This window comes from Lolium rigidum, chromosome 6 (assembly GCF_022539505.1).
Source record: "Lolium rigidum isolate FL_2022 chromosome 6, APGP_CSIRO_Lrig_0.1, whole genome shotgun sequence".
Classification (NCBI taxonomy): Eukaryota; Viridiplantae; Streptophyta; class Magnoliopsida; order Poales; family Poaceae; genus Lolium; species Lolium rigidum.
In genome coordinates, this window is record NC_061513.1 from 31,571,311 (window position 1) to 31,593,400 (window position 22,090).

Sequence of the window (22,090 nt, forward strand, 5' to 3'; positions counted from 1 at the left end):
GAAGATCTGCTCTCTCTCCGCTTCTTTTTGTTCTTGCAATTGGCCCTTAACTTGCAATACATACTTGAGATATGTGGTTGTGAATCCGGCAAGGAAAGGAAGCGAAGGGTGGATCCAAGTGGGCAACATGCATCTCCACCCATGGTCATCAGTTTTTAGCTCCGTCACTGAATAGACCATTTTGTGTGATGTGGTCATTTGAGTATCGCTGCTGATAGTCTTAGCAATAGTTGTTATTACATCTTTTGTAAGATGGTCAAATTAACTGGCACACCTTTTTTTTGTGCATGTGAGTGCATTTTCTACAACGCACAAGCGAGATAATGTCCACATATCCACCGTCCGTTAGGGTTTGGAGATTTATGTCCCGTTCTTATTTTTGTGTCATGTTTTAGAATGTCATACACAATATTTTTCATGGTTTATTCAAGAACTTCACATTTTATTTTGTTTTAAAATGTACCATCATGTTTCGTTGCATGGAAGTGCACAGTATATTAACAAGGGATGAAGCTTGCTACCCGCATGGGTAGCTACACACCCATGCATTATACCAATTTGCAAGTCATATTAACTTGTTTTAGCTCAGTTTCCTAGTAGAACGCGGAATTCTAGTGTACAAAAGTGGTTTCCGAATTTTGATTTGAACTTTTTTTGTCAAAGTCAACTCAGTATTCAAAAATTCAATGCAAAATACGTTGGTGAGTTGACTTTGATCAAAAAAATATTGTTATCAAAATTTGAAACCACTTTTGTACACTAGAATTCCACGTTTTACTAGGAAACTGAGCTAAACCAAGTTAATAGGGCTTGCATATTAGTATAATGCATGGGTGTGTAGCTACCCATGCAGGTAGCAAATGCATTCTCATTAACAATGAGTATTCAGAGTCAAACAAAAATTCAACTCAAAACATCAAGTTCAAAATTTGTTCAACCCCGAAGCACACACAAAGATCGATAAAGTTTTCATTACTAATTAAAAAGGTTCAATAAGTTTCCATAACAACTCGATATCATTACAAAATAGTATAGAAATTACATAACAATAGATGAAATCATAGCACAACTTTGTCGTTTCCCAATCCATGGAAGCGATATGATTGCATTATCCTTTAAAAATAATTCCTTCTCAAAACTCAAGATATGTAACCATGTAATTGTTCATGCATGTATTGGCCTCCCGTCTCGTTTTCCGACTTATTCTTCACATAGTTCATTGAAGAAAAAATGCTTTGAAGCCCCACATTGGCCACCATAATCAGGACCTATGGTAGGTCTGGCTCGTGTGGTGCTCCCCCGTGCTCTCATCACTTGATGGCCCCGGGCGATGACGTCTGTGCCCCATCCACCTTGCCTCGACAAGATGGCAAGTAAATCAATCGCCTGCCACCCCGCTCTCGTCATGCCCTTTATAGCTAGAACGACCGAACGAGACTGGTGCTACACTCGTGGATGCCTCATGGTAATAGTATGGTATCCGAATTGTTTAGTAGAGATGATATGGGTAACAATAGAGGGCAACTGGATGTGGTGCTAAATGAGCTGAATACTAGATGATTTATTTTTGGCTAAAATAATGGATATTCAGATGAATACCCATGAATACAGTGTGCCCACTCATGTTTCTATGTGTATTAGAATAATCTAGCCGCATGAATCTCCAAACAGAATACACACTCTATTAGTGTATGAAATCTACCATGCATGGTAGAAACTTATATTTCATGAGTATAGCCTAACAACGTGTCACGATGTTTTTGTCAGGTGCCTAGAGATGCGAATGAAACTCTAAAAATCTTAATAACTAATCAGAAAGTTTGGTGTGAAGTCTTATAACTTATAGACAAAGGGAGTTGTACTATATAGTAGCATCATGCATATGATACTAGTATATAATAATGTATCTATAATGGTATCATGTAGTATCTTAATATTATTATATTTAAACATTTCATGCAAAATTGCGTAGAAGGTTTATTTGACATTAATTTTTCTAAGTCTACATCATATGATGTATATGATATGATATGGTATCTACATATGATACCACTATAATAGTTGCAATCTCCTAGAATAAAGTGACCCAAATGTTCTCTGCGTGCTAAGCATCACATTTTCACTTCTTCCTTGATCTTAGCACGAATGACAGGTGGCAGGGTGGGTAACCGCCGATAAAAATCCTTAGCTTAGTTTCTTTCCAAATCTCACATGAGACAAGCATGAAAAGCGGGGCAAAAGATTTTCAGTCATGATTTATGTTTCAAATCATCTCGAGCTACAATGTCTTGATGTCGTGGGCCCCCTCTTCCGAATCTTGTGGGTTGAAGCTTTGTAGTTCTAGACATCCTATGATAGTCATCAAAATGCCGATGGAGAACCGATACAAAAAGAGTTGGTGAGAGTATGTCTTAAGAACTCCATGAACGATGAGAAAACTAGAGAATTTACACTTAGGTGTTGGTACTTGGTAAGTTCTTCAAACGACAACATTAGTCATTGTTGCAGCGAGGCCAAAAAGTGTGATATGCTGTACGCGAGACTCGTTATAGGCTAAAGAGTCAAGATGCACCATTGACTCCATTACTCAAAAACTGTGAATAGGAAGTTTAAAACCTAATACTTCCTCCGTCTCACCAAAAGTATCTTAACTTTATCAAAATTTGAATGTATCTACCTACTAGATAGTGTCTACTTACATCTAAATTTTGATAAGGTTGAGACATTTTTGGTGGGACGGAGGGAGTACCGTTTATAATATTTATTTATGTTTGTGCCACCTCAGAGCGAATTGAATGGTATAAATTTATTTGCCTACTATCTAACTCATCATCAAATTAAAGATAAAACTGCAATTCCCATTACAGAGACATCCTCACCCCCAGCAGCCGACGACATCAACTACAAGCACCTAACATCGTGGCAGTGGCACCATGGTACATGAGCTGGACGATGATGAGGACAGCGACTACAAGCATCTAGCGGTGGAGCTGTGACGGATTTACAGCCACGCTTCTAAAGAATTCACAGTCATCGACACCAAAAATCCTGCTAATTCCACTGCAGTTTGACACAATGCATTGCAGTGATTTGAGGGGCTATATATGATGTACGTATGCACCGGGGCTGCGAAACTCAAGCATTTAGTAGTTGCTCCTGGAGCTAACACATAAAAAGGGCTCAGTGTATCTGCAGGCTGCAGCACAAACATGTCAACATAGGCTGCTCCTGATGATTACCTTACCTGCACATGTCACACGCGTTATTTGTATATATTGTTCATGGGCAAAAATACATGTGATTCCACTTGGTCCCGCTTCTTTTTTTCTTTCAGAATCTCCTCCTGGTCATCTTGTGTCATTGCTTGGACATGCCATGCCTGAAGCGTAATAGTAAGTTAGTAACCATGCTCATATCTTAATTATTTTCCATTTTAAAATCATTATTATATTTTGTTGTTCCACAGCAACGTTTGGGAACGCTGCTAGTTGAGTACAAGTAACTGCGTGACTCTCTTAGGCCAAAAGACCCCATCTGCTATCGTATAAGACCCTTCTCTGTCAACAAAAAGACCCCCTAGCGATTCCGGTGTCGTTTGAGGTAGAAAAAAAAAGAGAAAAAAGAGGGACTGTTAGACCCTACCCTCCCTATTCCTCGTGCCGCCTCCTCTCGCGCTCCCCTCCCCTCATTTCCACCGTCCCCTCTAGCGCTTCTCCCGACGATGCGTGCTCCCCTTCCTCGGCGCCCCCCATGCGGCTACGGCGGCCGCTGCTATTTCCCTCACTGCTCACTGCTCACTGGCAACACCGCAGGCACAGCGTCGACGGTGGCGGTGGAGATGCCCCCGGACCACCATGACACCAATGGCGACAGGGGCAAACCCTAGCGTGCAGGCGACACGTGTGGGGAGTTGAAGCGGACTAGGGCATGTGCTGGTGAAGCGGACGGCGGCCGCAGCTGGTGGACGACGGCTGCCGTCCGGCCACCGCAGTTGGTTGAGGGTTGAGGACGACGACGGCTGCCTAGCCACCATCGGCACACGCCAGCCCCGCTCTGGTCTCTGCTCAGCCAAGGCGAGCGCATCTCTTCCAGGTCATTTTTCTAAAAGCTCGTATCCCACGTTGGTGTTTGCGATTTGTCGCCATGGGATCTGGGCGGACTGGAGGTCAAGTTGGATCATGCATAGGATGTTATCTGTGTGACTGAATTTTTCCTTTTCCCTATGCAGTTGGATCTGGAGAAAGCAACGATGACTGCCTTTATGCAAAATGTAAGCTTATAGCGCCATTCTCTTCCAGGACTTGCTATACATTTGATATGTACTTTGAACTGCATATTTCTTTCCTGACAAATTCAGCATGTTATATGAAGGTACCACTTGTATCATTGACTGTTGTGGCTGAGCTTGAAAAGCTTGCACCCAAATATAGTGTTGCTTTGAGGTATGTTCATGCCCTCTTTTCCTCTCATGCATTTCATGGACGCTTGTTTAGTTTTTCGTGCATGGTTATAGAATATTGAGAGTAACTAAGACTTATGCCTGAGGACCGTTTGATCCAAGCCTAGGTGCAGGTTCCGGTAGAAGGCTGAGACCACATGAACATAGCCAAAGATCAACTTCCTGAAGCAGGCCAGACTTTCTCTGTTTGTGATATTTGAGAATTGAACTTAAGGCTTGTATGATGCATATCCCGTTTTTATATCTAGGCACTAAAGGATGCATATTTTGGGCCTGGTAACTCTTAGGTACTCATAGGACTATATGTATACTGTTGTTGCCCATATACTGGCTTCTAAGGTACCATTTTACGATGCCGATGCTTTGCTAAATTATTTAAAAAATCGCTTATCATCAGTACTGGAGTATAATCTTTTACACTAAAGAATCAACTTTGCAAGCATCTCAATCTTGTCTATTTCACCATTCACTGTTTTTACCATGTAATTCACTTTTAAGATTAATAAGTTGGTCCTTCTTTCTATATAGCAGACACCGGATTTCATCAACTTCACTACTGACTTCAGTTAGTCTGCTTTGTGTCCGCATAGGCTCTGAACATTTGTGGACAGGCCGCTGCTAGCATAGGTATTGCTGTTGGTGGTGGCTATACATTTTAAGGCTTGCATCAAAAGTTGTTGTCAGGAAAGAAATCCTTGATAATGATGAACATAAGTTATGGAAAAAGTGAACGCAATACTCTTTCTTAAGACTTCAGTATTGGAATGCTATGTTTGGTTCAGGTGCTATTTTCTTTCATCGAAATGAATTTGTTGTCTGTGCGCAGAGGTTGGAGCTGAACTTTATGGAATTCCTTGAGTTATCCACTACAACTGGCCGCCAAAAATGCCGGTGTTCATGGCAGTGTGGTTACTGAAAAGGTTAGGACTTAAATATGTTCTTAAGTGTAAATTTGTTATACAACTGCTAAGGTTTCTATTTTATTGATTGGGAACATGCTGTCATGGATGATGGACGTATATATTTGTCTACTGTATCTGAATGCTTTGGTTCCCTATTGTTGGCCAACAAGCTACTGTATCTAAATAATAAAATTAGTTTAAAATTTCGGGATCATATTTATTGTCAACATTTTTTTTTGATAAAACTACACAGCTGTTGTTAATTCTCTCCTCGCCACGAGATCAAATTATTTTTGCTGATTGGTTCCTGTCGCGGTGCTGCTTGCTTATTTTCTTTATCAGGCATTGCTTGATCAGATGATGAACGACACACTGTTGGGTGGGGCTTTTTATATTTTTAAATAACTTTGGATTGTATTTTCATGTTTTCCTGGTTATCACCTGATTTATGTATTCTTTTATTTTCCTATTCTTGAGAGAAGGATGCATGCATTTCTTAATGTTTTTTTTGTAAGGATGGGGTTTATCCCTTTATTTCCTGTAAAATCTAGACATATTAAAGGAAGTGATGTTGTATACTATAATTCTTGCAAAACAGCCATATTTCTGGTTTGGTTCATACTTCAAAAATATGTGTGCAATATCTCTAAGAGTTTTTACTTTAAATAGGTAGAATGTAATCTTCTTACTCTTTTATAAGATACTTGCTTATTTATTTTTGTAGCAACCTCTCCTTGTCCTTGTCCTCCAAGCAGCCCGTCGACGGAGGAAAGGCACCAGTGCAGAGGGAATGCCTATTCCGGCAGCGATCTGCGTGGATCTGGAGGCGGTGCTGGAGATAGACGGGGGTGATACACGAATGAGTGGACGGACACAAAATTGGTATTGCGCTGTGATAGGGCCACTACTATATGGTGAGGAGGCGCCTCAAAGATGGCGTTTCATCCCCTTCCCTGTCACTAAGAATTTGTTAACTCCTAAAATGCTTTCGAAGTATTTGGCGGTATCAAATTGCACGATATTCTTTCTTCATAACTCGATGCGTGCTTATTTTATTTGTTAATTTAAATTTAACTGGATAGCACAAATAGTAATTTACTGTGATTTTAAACTTCTGAACATGTCCAACAATTATCCATATTTAAGGACTGCAATAGTGCACACTTATTTCAAATAGGATTTTTTTTCTTATTTTGTCTCTCAATCTCTGATTTTCAGTACATAAGTCTAGCTTTTAGATTTTCAGGGGTATATTTTGTTCCATGGTAAATTTATAACATGATTGTTCTTTATTGCAACATATAATGCTACTATCCCATCATTGAAAACTTATTTTTTTTACTTCTGTTAAATAATAAGCGGATTTCAATTAATATTCACAATTCTCTTCCACGCTATGGAACAATGCAGCATGCGTTTTATCACTGAGCTTCAAACTAGCGTTGATATCCATTTGCCAGCTTTGAGGAACTGCTTTGCACTGATCGTACCTGAGTGACGCAAACCATTCAATCTAGAAGAGATTGAGCTCACACGGACCAGCTAGCAAGCACACCCCGACTGGAACGCGATTGGTCTGCCACGGCACGGAGAGGAGCTGCCCCATGGGGCAGCCCAGCCACTAGTTAAAGATAAAACTGCAATACCCATTACAGAGTACAGACACGCATGCGGTGTACGCAGTACGCACAGACTTCGAGTGGCAGGAAGCAACGAAGCACGCAGTGTCGAGGCCGCTATCAGCCCTTCAAACAAGTCAGGCCGCCGGACCCCGGAAATTCCACAAGCCGGACAAAGCCGTGCTCCGGCGAGCGCGACGGCAGGTACATCTTTCCGGTCAACCTCACCGCACTAGTCACTACTCCGGGACAGATCGAGTTGACCCGCGTCCAATCCTTTTCCACAGGCAACGAACAAGTTGGGTATGCCAGCAAGCAATATACACACAGTAGTACGTGCCTAGTTGATAGCTAGTGGTGGAAAATAGAAAACGATTGGGAATACAGCGTGATGTGCCAATCTTGATCGGTTGTGCGCGCAGCAGCTAGGGATTTGCGTTTGCATTTATAGGGATCCGTGTGGCTTGGTGCATTGCATGTACACAAACATAAACGGGAGAGTAGGATAATCCAAGGTTGATGGCGAACCAAGGACTTACTTCCATGCTTGCAATCTCAGCGCTGCTCCTTGCAGCCGTGGTTACGTTTCCAGCGGGTCACTATATGCTCCCTACTACAGTAGGTTCTAGTATATATCTGCTCGTGATTTTAGTAGTACAAGTTTGAACGAAAACTATTGTGCATATGTTTTCTTGGAATCCTACAAATTTTAATTGCAATTCATGTTGCAACTCATAACTAGTACGAATCACGATGCAAATCAAGTGATGTAGGTTTTTTTATATAGATTTTTTTTTGAAATGGGGGAAACATCGCTTCAGCTTCTGCATTCAAAGAATGCACATGGCTTTTTTATTAGATTATTCACAACACCTTACAAGAGCGATCCAAAAGATCAAACTCGAAGCCACCTCGCTAAACCAGAGGGATGAAGGGGGTGACAATTCACCAACTCATATCATCCAAAAACCAAATGTCTTTCCAGGCCGCCCAATAGCAGATGAGAAGCACATCCAGTCAAGCAGACTCTCCGCATACGCCAACACACACGCCATAGAAGTTGCTACCGCCGTCTTCCTCGACTTCATCTTCAAAAGAGATCATCGCATTGACCATGCTAGGCCTGCCATCGATGCCGCCACGGCGCTAGACGACTCCAACATCATGCGCGTGTCCATCACACTGCATCCGTCCCGAGACACCACTGCACCATGCCGCGGCGACTCGACGACGCCGACACAACAAAAGCACACCGCTCCACCTCAGCACCACCGCCATCCGTTGTCTGTCCAAAAACGATACCCCCAACAGGGAGAACGGCGTTGCGTGCCGCCATCATCCGATTCGGGAGACCCGGGTCTAGGGTTTCCCCTGGAGCAGCCCATGCAAAGAACGCAGACTGCAGAGACAATGCCTTCAACAAGGTAACGATGAAACGCGCCGCCATCGTCCGCCATGACCGAAGTCCGGGCCGGCTTTCACCGGCAGCTGCGCCTCGCCATCGGGAGCTAGGCGACGGATCGCAAGATCCGCCACTGCTAGCCACACAACTAGCCGATCTCCCCCGGCGAGAGAGAAGACCACCACCGCGGTGCCGCGGTTAGCGGCACCTGACGCCCGCCACCTGCCACCAGATCGACGCCGTCACTTCCATCGCCATCCAGGGCCGCCGCCCTTGGTTCTGTGGTCCCAGACCTTGAGGAACGTCCCCAACTCTAGCTGACACATCCTAATAATAAAATTAAACTATAGCTTACACGATGACTTGATTTAGCTTTTGTTTCTTCTTGCACTTGAATTGTTGTTGCGTTGCTCCATCGTAACAGCGGCATCGGAGTCTGCAACGGCATGCTGGGCGACAACCTTCTGTCGCCGGACGAGGTGGTGAAGCTCTACAGATTCAAGGGCATCACCGCCATGCGGATCTACGATCCGGAGAGCAACGTCCTCCGCGCGCTTAGCGGCATCGGCCTCCTCATGGACGTGTCCAACAAGAACATCACCTCCTTCGCCACTAGCCCATCCACGACCGCCAGCTGGGTCAAGGCCAACTTCCGGCCCTACACCCACGCACTAAGGGGATAGATAAGGTGCCGATGGCCGCCATGCCGTCAACATAACAAGAATTACCGTCGGCACAGCTAGAATTATCGTCGGCACAACCCCGTGCCGATGACCGCCGTCGGCACAATAGCCTCGGCACAGGCTGGCTATCGGCATAGAACAAACGGCTGTTTGCATATTCTAGCTCGAAATTTTTTTAATTTTTTTTTTAGTTTTTTACAATTTTTTAATCTCTCACGTGGATCATTTTAACTCTAACTACACTTAATATTAAGTCACCTTTCACGTACTCGTGGTAAAACTTCCCGGCCAGTCACACATGCTCCAGCCCTAAATATTCAAAAAAAAAACAATATTTGATCTCTCAAATGGATCATTCTAACTCTAACTACACTTAATATTAGGTCACGTTCCCAGTCACCCATTCTCACACTGCTCCACCTCTAGCATACTTAACTTTTCTATTCCTTCCGGATGAGCTTCCTTAAAAGAAATGGCACCTTGTTAATAATACTACTATATCAATCCTATTAACCCCTATTCTTTGATATTGCACCTCTTTATTTTTTAAATTTCAAACAATTACTTATGTAAACTACGATGAATAAAAAAATATAAATCTTGAATTCAAATGATAATAATTTTTTTCATTTCTATTTAATATATAATAATTAATATCTTTAAATCTATAAATCCGAATTTGACAAATAATATGTCTAAATCAATCCGAAAAATGAGAAGAACCCAAATGACATCTATATCTTATTTTTAATCTAAAAACAATTTTTCCAAAAAATCATGAGAATTAGGTCATGTACCTATAGTTCAAATCTAACCGACTTCCTACGGATTTGGTAGGAATTTGTCTTTTTCATGAGGGGTGGATGAAAATGATTAAGATATCTCGGTTGGGAAATTGTGAATGTAAGGTGGTCTAGTATTTTTTTAGATGGGGTTGTACCATTGTGAAACTTTCATTTCGTGGTTACTTCACAAAACACCCCATTTTTTGTACTCGGAAAATGGAAAATAGCTTTTTGGTGCGACGAAAAGAAAATCTTCCTCCTGCAACATTGTTCGACATCCCAACATGCAAATTGTGCACAATATGAGCACATTATAGCAAACTGTGCCAAGAATCTAGCCATAACATTGGTCGTTTAGCTTGAAAATCATGAAACATCAAACATGATAGCTCATTTCTGAGAAGGTTTCTTCGAATATTTTCAAATTCCAAGTTTGATATTTTTCCTTGCAACTATGTCACATAATATGACACCACACGAAGGTTTTTAATTGTTTTGATTGTTTTTTAATTTCTTATACTCGTTTCAAACTATGGTCAAAAAGACGGTCATGAAGATTCTTCGCTCGGGGATGAGCCTCGCTAAATTTGAAGTGGATCTCTGATGAAATAGCATATTTTAAACCTAAAAATGATTTTTTTTCAAAAAAATCATGAGCATTAGATCATGTACCTGTAGTTCAAATCTAATCGACTTCCTAATGATTTGGCAGGAATTTGTCTTTTCCACGAGGGAAGTACAAAATTGATTCAGATACTTCGGTTGGGAAATTGTGCATGTAAGGTGGTCTAGTATTTTTAAAAATTGGGTGGTACCATTGTGAAACTTTCATTTTGTGGTTGCTTCTTAAAACATCCTATTTTTGGAACACGGATAATGGAAAATAGCGTTTTGGTGCGATGAAAATGAAAGCTTCCTCTTGCAACATTGTTCGTCATCCAAAGATGCAATTGTGTGCACAATATGGGCAAATTATCACTTACTATGCCACGATTCTAGCCATAACCACTAGCAGAGAACAATGGCTTATGTTTGGAGCTGCCTAGAGCTTTAGCACCGGTTGGGCTACGAACCGAGACTAAAGGGTGCATTAGCACCAGTTCGAGCGGCCAGGACGTCGCAGGGAAACCGTGGGGCTTTAGCATAGGTTCGTATAGCACCTTTAGCACCGGTTTAAGCCACGTGGCAAGCACGAACCCTTTAGCACCGGTCTGTGGCTAAAACCGGTGCTAAAGGGTCCCCTTTTGCACCGGTTTGTGGCTCAAACCGGGACAAGGGGGGCCTTCCCCTCCCCCTGCCCCGCACTAGAAAATACGTCTAAAAATAAACAAAAAATTTAAAACTTCAAATTTCAAAATCCTTTGACATGCATGTACCTCACGCAACCAATTTTAGGGAAAATTTGAATTTTGATATTTTTTTGCAAAAAAAAGGTTATTCTGAATTAAAAAGGCTATAACTTTTGCGTACAGACTCGAAAAAATGTGTAATATATTAAAAAATCTATCTACGCAAAATGTTACATCCGATTTCAATGGTCGTGGGCCGTTTGCAGAAAATCTTGCTTCTTAAAATTCCGAAGGGAAATTTGAAAGGAGGAAGATTTTAGATTTTGTCAAAAAAATGATTATTTTTTTGAAATTTTAGGATTTCTTTTGTTGATTATTCCATTTTTTATATTTCACATTATTTTGGATTTTTTATTGTTTAAGTTTTTTGGAATTTTTTATTGATTTTTTGAAATATTTCGAGTTTTAAATTAATAATTGAATTATCCATAAAGATTATTTGGAGTTCATTGTTGCTTATTTTTAAAATTATTTGGAATTCAAAAAATAAAATCATGTGTTATCAAAGTCTAAGTGGTTAATACAGTTCATAGCATACATTAATAAGGAGTTGCGAGTGTACTATTGAAAGCGTGTAGGGAAAGAATGGAGATTTTAAGCGTGATAAAGGTTGAGCAGAGTGAGGATCGGTGACTGATACGTCTCCGACGTATCGATAATTTCTTATGTTTCATGCCACATTATTGATGATATCTACATGTTTTATGCATACTTTATGTCATATTTATGCGTTTTCCGGAACTAACCTATTGACGAGATGCCGAAGGGCCGATTGTTGTTTTCTGCTGTTTTTGGTTTCAGAAATCCTAGTAAGGAAATATTCTCGGAATCGGACGAAATCAACGCCCGACATCTTAGAATCCCGGAAGCATCCAGAACACCCAAGAGAGGCCAGAGGGGGGCCACAGGCCCACCACACATGACCCTGGCGCGGCCAAGGGGGGCCGCGCCCCCCTGTTGTGTCGTCGTCTCGTTGACCTTCTGACGCCGCCTCTTGGCCTATATAAAGGTCCCTGACCTAAAACTTCGATACGGAAAAGCCACGGTACGAGAAAACTTCCAGAGCCGCCGCCATCGCGAAGCCAAGATCTGGGGGACAAGAGTATCTGTTCCGGCACGCCGCCGGGACGGGGAAGTGCCCCCGGAAGGCTCCTCCATCGACACCACCGCCATCTCCATCAACGCTGCTGTCTAGGGTGTCAAGGTGGGATCCCGGTGGGATGTCATTTTGTACTATGTAGTTCAAATTTTATGTCAAAATTGTACTAGAAAAGTCAAATTATACTACAAGTGGGATAAAAGTGGGATCCCACTTGACACCCTTACTGCTATCTCCCATGAGGAGGAAGTAGTTCTCCATCGAGGCTCGGGGCTGTACCGGTAGCTATGTGGTTCATCTCTCTCCTATGTACTTCAATACAATAATCTCATGAGCTGCCCTACATGATTGAGATTCATATGATGATGCTTGTAATCTAGATGTCATTATACTAGTCAAGTGGGTTTTACTTATGTGATCTCCGGAGACTCCTTGTCCCACGTGTGTAAAGGTGACAGTGTGTGCACCGTGTGGGTCTCTTAGGCTATATTTCACAGAATACTCACTGTTATAAATGGCGTAGTGAAGTGCTTATTTATATCTCTTTATGATTGCAATGTGTTTTGTATCACAATTTATCTATGTGCTACTCTAGTGATGTTATTAAAGTAGTTTATTCCTCCTGCACGGTGTAATGGTGACGAGTGTGTGCATCGCGTAGTACTTGGCGTAGGCTATGATTGTGATCTCTTGTAGATTATGAAGTTAACTATTGCTATGATAGTGTTGATGTGATCTATTCCTCCTTTCGTAGTGTGAAGGTGACGAGTGTGCATGCTATGTTAGTACTTGGTTTGGTTATGTTGATCTGTCATGCACTCTAAGGTTATTTAAATATGAACATTGAATATTGTGGAGCTTGTTAACTCCGACATTGAGGGTTCGTGTAATCCTACACAGTTAGTGGTGTTCATCATCCAACAAGAGGGTGTACAGTCTAGCATCTATCTATTTATTCTGTTATGTGATCAATGTTGAGAGTGTCCACTAGTGAAAGTATGATCCCTAGGCCTTGTTCCTAAATACTGCTATCGCTGCTTGTTTACTGTTTTACTGCATCTGTACTTCCTGCAATATTACCACCATCAACCACACGCCAGCAAGCACTTTTCTGGTGTCGTTACTACTGCTCATATATATTCATACCACCTGTATTTCACTATCTCTTCGCCGAACTAGTGCACCTATTAGGTGTGTTGGGGACACAAGAGACTTCTTGCTTTGTGGTTGCAGGGTTGCATGAGAGGGATATCTTTGACCTCTTCCTCCCCGAGTTCGATAAACCTTGGGTGATCCACTTAAGGGAAACTTGCTGTCTGTTCTACAAACCTCTCGCTCTTGGAGGCCCAACACTCGTTTACAAGAATAGAAGCACCCGTAGACATCAAGCTATTTTCTCGGCGCCGTTGCGGGGAGGAAAGGTAAAAGGCTCTCATACTCCGGTCCCGGGTAAAAGTACTTTTCTGTTGCCGTTGTGTGTGTGCTCGAAGCTATTTCCTTTAGATCCTGCAATTGCATCTTTTTGTTTCTTGTTTACACTAGTTTGGCATAATGGACAACAATGGGCTTCTTATTCTATTTGTTGATTTAAAACATGGATTGTTTGATGCGAAAATTAAAAAACCTATGGAATCTTATTTGCATGCTGGTAGTAATATTAGTATGAACGCTTTGAACACCATTGTTGATAATGATATAGAAAGTTCTAAGCTTGGGGAAGCTGGTTTTGATGAGCATGATCTTTTTAGTCCCCCAAGCATTGAGGAGAAAATTTACTTTGATGATGCTTTGCCTCCTATTTATGATGATTATAATGATAGTAGTCTTTTAGTACCGCCTGTTATGGAGGATAAATTTGATTATGATTACAATATGCCTCCTATATTTGATGATGAGAATAATGATGATAGCTACTTTGTTGAATTTGCTCCCACTACAACTAATAAAATTGATTATGCTTATGTGGAGAGTAATAATTTTATGCATGAGACTCATGATAAGAATGCTTTATGTGATAGTTATATTGTTGAGTTTGCTCATGTTGCTACTGAAAGTTATTATGAGAGAGGAAAATATGGTTGTAGAAATTTTCATGTTACTAAAACACCTCTCTATATGCTGAAATTTTTGAAGTTACACTTGTTTTATCTTTCTATGCTTGTTGCATCATGCTTCATGAATTTCTTTATTTACAAGATTCCTTTTCATAGGAAGCATGTTAGGCTTAAATGTGTTTTGAATTTGCCTCTTGATGCTCTCTTTTGCTTCAACTACTATTTCTTGCGAGTGCATCATTAAAACTGCTGAGCCCATCTTAATGGCCATAAAGAAAGAACTTCTTGGGAGATAACCCATGTGTTTATTTTGCTACAGTACTTTTATTTTGTATTTGAGTCTTGGAAGTTGTTACTACTGTAGCAACCTCTCCTTATCTTATTTGATTGCATTGTTGTGCCAAGTAAAGTCGTTGATAGTAAGGTTCATACTAGATTTGGATTACTGCGCAGAAACAGATTTCTTTGCTGTCACGAATCTGGGCCTAATTCTCTGTATGCAACTCAGAAAATTATGCCAATTTACGTGAGTGATCCTCAGATATGTACGCAACTTTCATTCAATTTGTGAATTTTCATCTGAGCAAGTCTGGTGCCTCAATAAAATTCGTCTTTACGGACTGTTCGTTTTGACAGATTCTGCCTTTTATTTCGCATTGCTTCTTTCGCTGTGTTGGGTGGATTTCTTTGTTCCATTACCTGCCGAGTAGCTTTGAGCAATGTCCGAAGTGTTAAGAATGATTGTGTCACCTCTGAACATGTGAATTTTTAATTATGCACTAACCCTCTAATGAGTTTGTTTCGAGTTTGGTGTGGAGGAAGTTTTCAAGGGTCAAGAGAGGAGGATGATATACTATGATCAAGAAGAGTGAAGAGTCTAAGCTTGGGGATGCCCCCGTGGTTCATCCCTGCATATTTCAAGAAGACTCAAGCATCTAAGCTTGGGGATGCCCAAGGCATCCCCTTCTTCATCGACAACTTATCAGGTTCCTCCCTTGAAACTATATTTTTATTCGGTCACATCTTATGTACTTTGCTTGGAGCGTCTGTTTGTTTTTGTTTTTTTTTTGTTTGAATAAATGCTTGTGTGGGAGAGAGACAAGCTCCGCTGGTTCATATGAACACAAGTGTTCTTAGCTTTTAATGTTCATGGCGAAGGTTAAAACTGCTTCGTTAATTGTTATATGGTTGGAAACTCTTGCATCATATACTTTGCACCCATTAATGAAGAAACACCTAGAGCTTGCTAAATTTGGTTTGCATATTTGGTCTCTCTAAAGTCTAGATAATTTCTAGTATTGAGTTTTGAACAACAAGGAAGACGGTGTAGAGTCTTATAATATTTACAATATGTCTTTTATGTGAGTTTTGCTGCACCGGTTCATCCTTGTGTTTGTTTCAAATAACCTTGCTAGCCTAAAACTTGTATCGAGAGGGAATACTTCTCATGCATCCAAAATCCTTGAGCCAACCACTATGCCATTTGTGTCCACCATACCTACCTACTACATGGTATTTCTCCGCCATTCCAAAGTAAATTGCTTGAGTGCTACCTTTAAAATTTCCATCATTCGCCTTTGCAATATATAGCTCATGGGACAAATAGCTTAAAAACTATTGTGGTATTGAATATGTACTTATGCACTTTATCTCTTATTAAGTTGCCTGATGTGCGATAACCATGTTTCTGGGGACGCCATCAACTACTCTTTGTTGAATATCATGTGAGTTGCTATGCATGTCCTTCTTATCTGAAGTAAGAGAGATCTACCACCTTATTGGTTAGAGCATGCATATTGTTAGAGAAGAACATTGGGCCGCTAACTAAAGCCATGAATCATGGTGGAAGTTTCAATTTTGGACATATATCCTCAATCTCATATGAGAACACTAATTGTTGCTACATGCTTATGCATTAAAGAGGAGTCCATTATCTGTTGTCCATGTTGTCCCGGTATGGATGTCTAAGTTGAGAATAATCAAAAGCGAGAAATCCAAAATGCGAGCTTTCTCCTTAGACCTTTGTACAGGCGGCATGGAGGTACCCCATTGTGACACTTGGTTAAAATATGTGTATTGCGATGATCCGGTAGTCCAAGCTAATTAGAACAAGGTGCGGGCACTATTAGTATACTATGCATGAGGCTTGCAACTTGTAAGATATAATTTACATGATACATATGCTTTATTACTACCGTTGACAAAATTGTTTCTTGTTTTCAAAATAAAAGCTCTAGCACAAATATAGCAATCGATGCTTTCCTCTTTGAAGGACCTTTCTTTTACTTTTATGTTGAGTCAGTTCACCTATTTCTCTCCGTCTCAAGAAGCAAACACTTGTGTGAACTGTGCATTGATTCTTACATACTTGCATATTGCATTTGTTATATTACTCTATGTTGACAATATCCATGAGATATACATGTTATAAGTTGAAAGCAACCGCTGAAACTTAATCTTCCTTTGTGTTGCTTCAATACCTTTACTTTGATTTATTGCTTTATGAGTTAACTCTTACGCAAGACTTATTGATGCTTGTCTTGAAGTACTATTCATGAAAAGTCTTTGCTTTATGATTCATTTGTTTACTCATGTCATTACCATTGTTTTGATCGCTGCATTCATTACATATGCTTACAATAGTATGATCAAGGTTATGATGGCATGTCACACCAGAAATTATCTGTGTTATCGTTTACCTGCTCGGGACGAGCAGGAACTAAGCTTGGGGATGCTGATACGTCTCCGACGTATCGATACTTTCTTATGTTTCATGCCACATTATTGATGATATCTACATGTTTTATGCATACTTTATGTCATATTTATGCGTTTTCCGGAACTAACCTATTGACGAGATGCTCGAAGGGCCGCTTGTCGTTTTCTGCTGTTTTTGGTTTCAGAAATCCTAGTAAGGAAATATTCTCGGAATCGGACGAAATCAACGCCCAGCATCTTAGAATCCCCGGAAGCATCCAGAACACCCGAGAGAGGCCAGAGGGGGCCACAGGCCCACCACACATGACCCCGGCGCGGCCAAGGGGGCCCGCGCCCCCCTGTTGTGTCGTCGCCTCGTTGACCTTCTGACGCCGCCTCTTGGCCTATATAAAGGTCCCTGACCTAAAACTTCGATACGGAAAAGCCACGGTACGAGAAACCTTCCAGAGCCGCCGCCATCGCGAAGCCAAGATCTGGGGGACAGGAGTCTCTGTTCCGGCACACCGCCAGGACGGGGAAGTGCCCCCGGAAGGCTCCTCCATCGACATCACCGCCATCTCCATCAACGCTGTTGTCTCCCATGAGGAGGGAGTAGTTCTCTATCGAGGCTCGGGGCTGTCTCAGGTAGCTATGTGGTTCATCTCTCTCCTATGTACTTCAATACAATAATCTCATGAGCTGCCCTACATGATTGAGATTCATATGATGATGCTTGTAATCTAGATGTCATTATGCTAGTCAAGTGGGTTTTACTTATGTGATCTCCGGAGACTCCTTGTCCCACGTGTGTAAAGGTGACAAGTGTGTGCACCGTGTGGGTCTCTTAGGCTATATTTCACGGAATACTTATTCACTGTTATGAATGGCGTAGTGAAGTGCTTATTTATATCTCTTTATGATTGCAATGTGTTTTGTATCACAATTTATCTATGTGCTACTCTAGAGATGTTATTAAAGTAGTTTATTCCTCCCGCACGGTGTAATGGTGACAGAGTGTGTGCATCGTGTAGTACTTGGCGTAGGCTATGATTGTGATCTCTTGTAGATTATGAAGTTAACTATTGCTATGATAGTGTTGATGTGATCTATTCCTCCTTTCGTAGTGTGAAGGTGACAGTGTGCATGCTATGTTAGTACTTGGTTTGGTTTGGTTATGTTGATATGTCATGCACTCTAAGGTTATTTAAATATGAACATTGAATATTGTGGAGCTTGTTAACTCCGGCATTGAGGGTTCGTGTAATCCTACACAGTTAGTGGTGTTCATCATCCAACAAGAGGGTGTAGAGTCTAGCATCTATCTATTTATTCCGTTATGTGATCAATGTTGAGAGTGTCCACTAGTGAAAGTATGATCCCTAGGCCTTGTTCCTAAATATCTGCTATCGCTGCTTGTTTACTCGTTTCTATCGCATCCGTACTTCCTGCAATACTACCACCATCAACCACACGCCGGCAAGCACTTTTCACGGTGCCGTTACTACTGCTCATATATATTCATACCACACTGTATTTCACTATCTCTTCGCCGAACTAGTGCACCTATTAGGTGTGTTGGGGACACAAGAGACTTCTTGGTTTGTGGTTGCAGGGTTGCATGAGAGGGATATCTTTGACCTCTTCCTCCCTGAGTTCGATAAACCTTGGGTGATCCACTTAAGGGAAACTTGCTGCTGTTCTACAAACCTCTGCTCTTGGAGGCCCAACACTGTCTACAAGAATAGAAGCACCCGTAGACATCAGTGACCGATCAGGAAATTTAACCGTGAGTATGTACTTTGACATGGAAATAGGAGTGATTAGAGATTAGAGTGGAAACTGTCAAATGATGTCCCACAAGTATAGGGGATCGTGTGTAGACTTTTCGATAAGTAAGAGTGTCGAACCCAACGAGGAACTAAAGGTAGGATAAACATTCTCTCAAGTTCTATCAATCACTGATACAACTCTACGCACACTAAGCGTTTGCAATATCTAGGAAATAAAACTAGAGCGATAACGGGTATGAGAGGTGACTTTGCAGAACAATAAAATACACGGAATAAATATTAGTGCTACAGCAATAAAACAAACTAAACTAACAGTACCATGAGTGTGGAAAGGCGGTGGTAATAGTGGTGGCTTTGTCCAACATCAATTAGTGAAGATCTTGGGTTCAATGTCTTCGATGCAGCTTTCTATGTAGGAGAGGCTAAATATACATGCTCTCCCTTCGGGATTACAAGTACTATATGATTGGCTTGCTAGCAAACATCTGTAAATACTAGCAAGCATTAAGGTTTCCCCAACCATAGCCTTAAGTTTATGGTCCTCTTACTCCCATACATGCAACTAACCGGTTTGAGCCCTCAGTACTCCGGCAGGACTTCCCCTTTCTAGTATACAAGTACTACCAACCCTATGGTGCTTGATCCATGCGCGCACAAATATAATGAGCACCAAGGATGGTAACATATCAACATACAACTCTAATGAACCAAAGAGAAACAACCAATCAATCAAAGAACAATTAAACTATGGCAACATGACATAGATCATAGGATTATAACTTATAGCATCAAACACCATGTTTACATAGGGCGGTACAGAGGTTTGTGAGAGGATGGACCACTGAATACAATGAGGAGTTGGTGATGGAGATGGCGGTGAAGACGTTGGAGGGCTCAGCGAGGAGCGCCGGGAGGCGGAGGCATGGGCGGCGCTGGCGGCGACGCGGGGGACTCCTTCCCCGCCGCCGGCATCATGGGGGAGCGCCGCCCCTTAGTATTCTTCTTCCTTGAGTTGGTGCTGGTGTAGATGAGTGTTTCCCCCTCCTTGGCTGCTGCCAAGGAGGAGGATTTTCGTGACAATGCTTGGGGTCTCCAATAATAGGGTTTCCCATCAATATATAGTGTTGGAGATGCAATCTAGGCCATGGGATGGATGCCCCTTTGATGCAAGGGCTTTTGGGCACCTCTAGAACCTTCCTAGGACTCCCCTGTGTTCTTCATAAGCCTCACAACTCGTGGCTGGGCCGAAATATCCAGGTATTGAAAGAGTTTGTGTCAAATACGTCACCAACTTTCAGAGTTCCGAGACTGCACGAACCTCCGCAGTAATTCTGCTCTGCCGGATGCATCTGTTGTCCGTTCTGGACGAATAAGATGTCCAAATAGTTCGGTTTGAAATTCTCTACAACTTTGTAGTTTACGATTTTTCCATTGGACATCGTTTTGATGGAGTTTCGAAGAGATCTCTGAAAAGTTTTCAGCAGGGATAGATTCCGGGAAATTCCAGATTTCACCATAATGAGCTATTTCCTTCCATATTTGCCTATTTCCTGCACAACAAAGTTGAAACCAAGAACTTGTGCACTTTTGCAACTATTAATAGGTTACTCCCTTAAAACATATAGTAGTTGGTGTAAAACAAGCATGGAACATCAAAAATTATAGATACATTTGCGACGTATCAACATCCCCAAGCTTAACTCCTTCTCGTCCTCGAGTAGGTAAGTGATAAAAAGAATATATTTTAAGGTGGCATTCACCTTCAAAGTTCAAAGGATGACTAGATACAAATAATTTAAGAACAATTAATAACACATTCATGATTCAATCAATAATAATTTTGGGACCATGCACATAGAACTAAGAATGACAACTATGCTCTCATAAGACAGTGCTTATAACTTAGAAATGAAGACTCAACATAAAAGTAAAAGAATGGCCCTTCACAGAGGGAAGCAGAGATTAAACATGTGCTAGAGCTTTTTATTTTGAAAACATAGAGATATAAAATTTTAAGAGAGCCAGTTGTGTCAACGGTAGCAATAAGTAATATAGGTTATGTATAAGACTTCATATAAGTTGCAAGCCTCATGCATCGAATACTAATAGTGCCCGCACCTTGTCCTAATTAGCTCGGATTTCCATGGATTATCATCGCATTACATATGTTTCAACCAAGTTTCACAAAGGGGTACCTCCATGCCACCTGTACAAAGGTCTAAGGAGAAAGTTCGCATTGGATTTCTCGCTTTTGATTATTCTCAACTTAGACATCCATACCGGAACAACATGGACAACAAACAAATGGAGTCCTCTTTAAGCTTAAAGCTTTTGGCAACATAAATTTCTCATAAGAGATTTCTGAGGTTTTGATGTCCATGCTGAAACTTCCACCATGTAAACATGGCTTTGGTTAGCGGCCCAATGTTCTTCTCTAACAATATACATACTCTAATCTTTTATCATGGTTATCTCCTTTACTTCAGACAAGACAGACATGCATAGTAACTCACATGATATTTATCAAAAATATGATGATGGTGTCCCCATGTCAGCATGGTTGCCACACAACAAGCAGCTTATAAGAACTAAGATACATAAGTGACATATTCCTCACCACAATATTTTTTTAGGCTACTTTCCCATGAGCTATGTATTGCAAAAACAAGGAATTATTTTGAAGGTTTTAAAGGTAGCACATGTAAATTTACTTGGAGTGGCGGTGAAATACCACATATAGGTAGGTATGGTGGACACTTTTGGCATATTTTGGTTTTTGGTGGTTGGATGCACGAGTAGAGATCATACTCAGTACATAATGAAGGCTAGCAAAAAGAAAGATAGCGACCAACTAAGAGAGCAATAATGGTCATAATCATGCATAGCGACAAAACTTATTAATTAAAGCATATGATGATATTAAAAGTCTAAACTAAATGATCAATTCAACCCAATTGAAACATCAGAGGAGATCTTCCATTTGCATCACTATTAATATGAAACCTTTTTACTCGTATCCGACACCAATCAAGTTATTTGAAACAACTCTTATTTATAATATTCATTAAAGATCAGAGAGCTAATCATATATGACTGAAGCATACTAACAAGCTCTGAACAAAATAGGAGTGAAAAACCAGAGCTAAACGCAGTACTAGCAAAAATAAAACGCTCGTTGAACAATAAGAGTGAAAACTAGAGCGTTCATACAATTAAACGGAGCGTGTCTCTCTCCCAAACAAACATGGTAT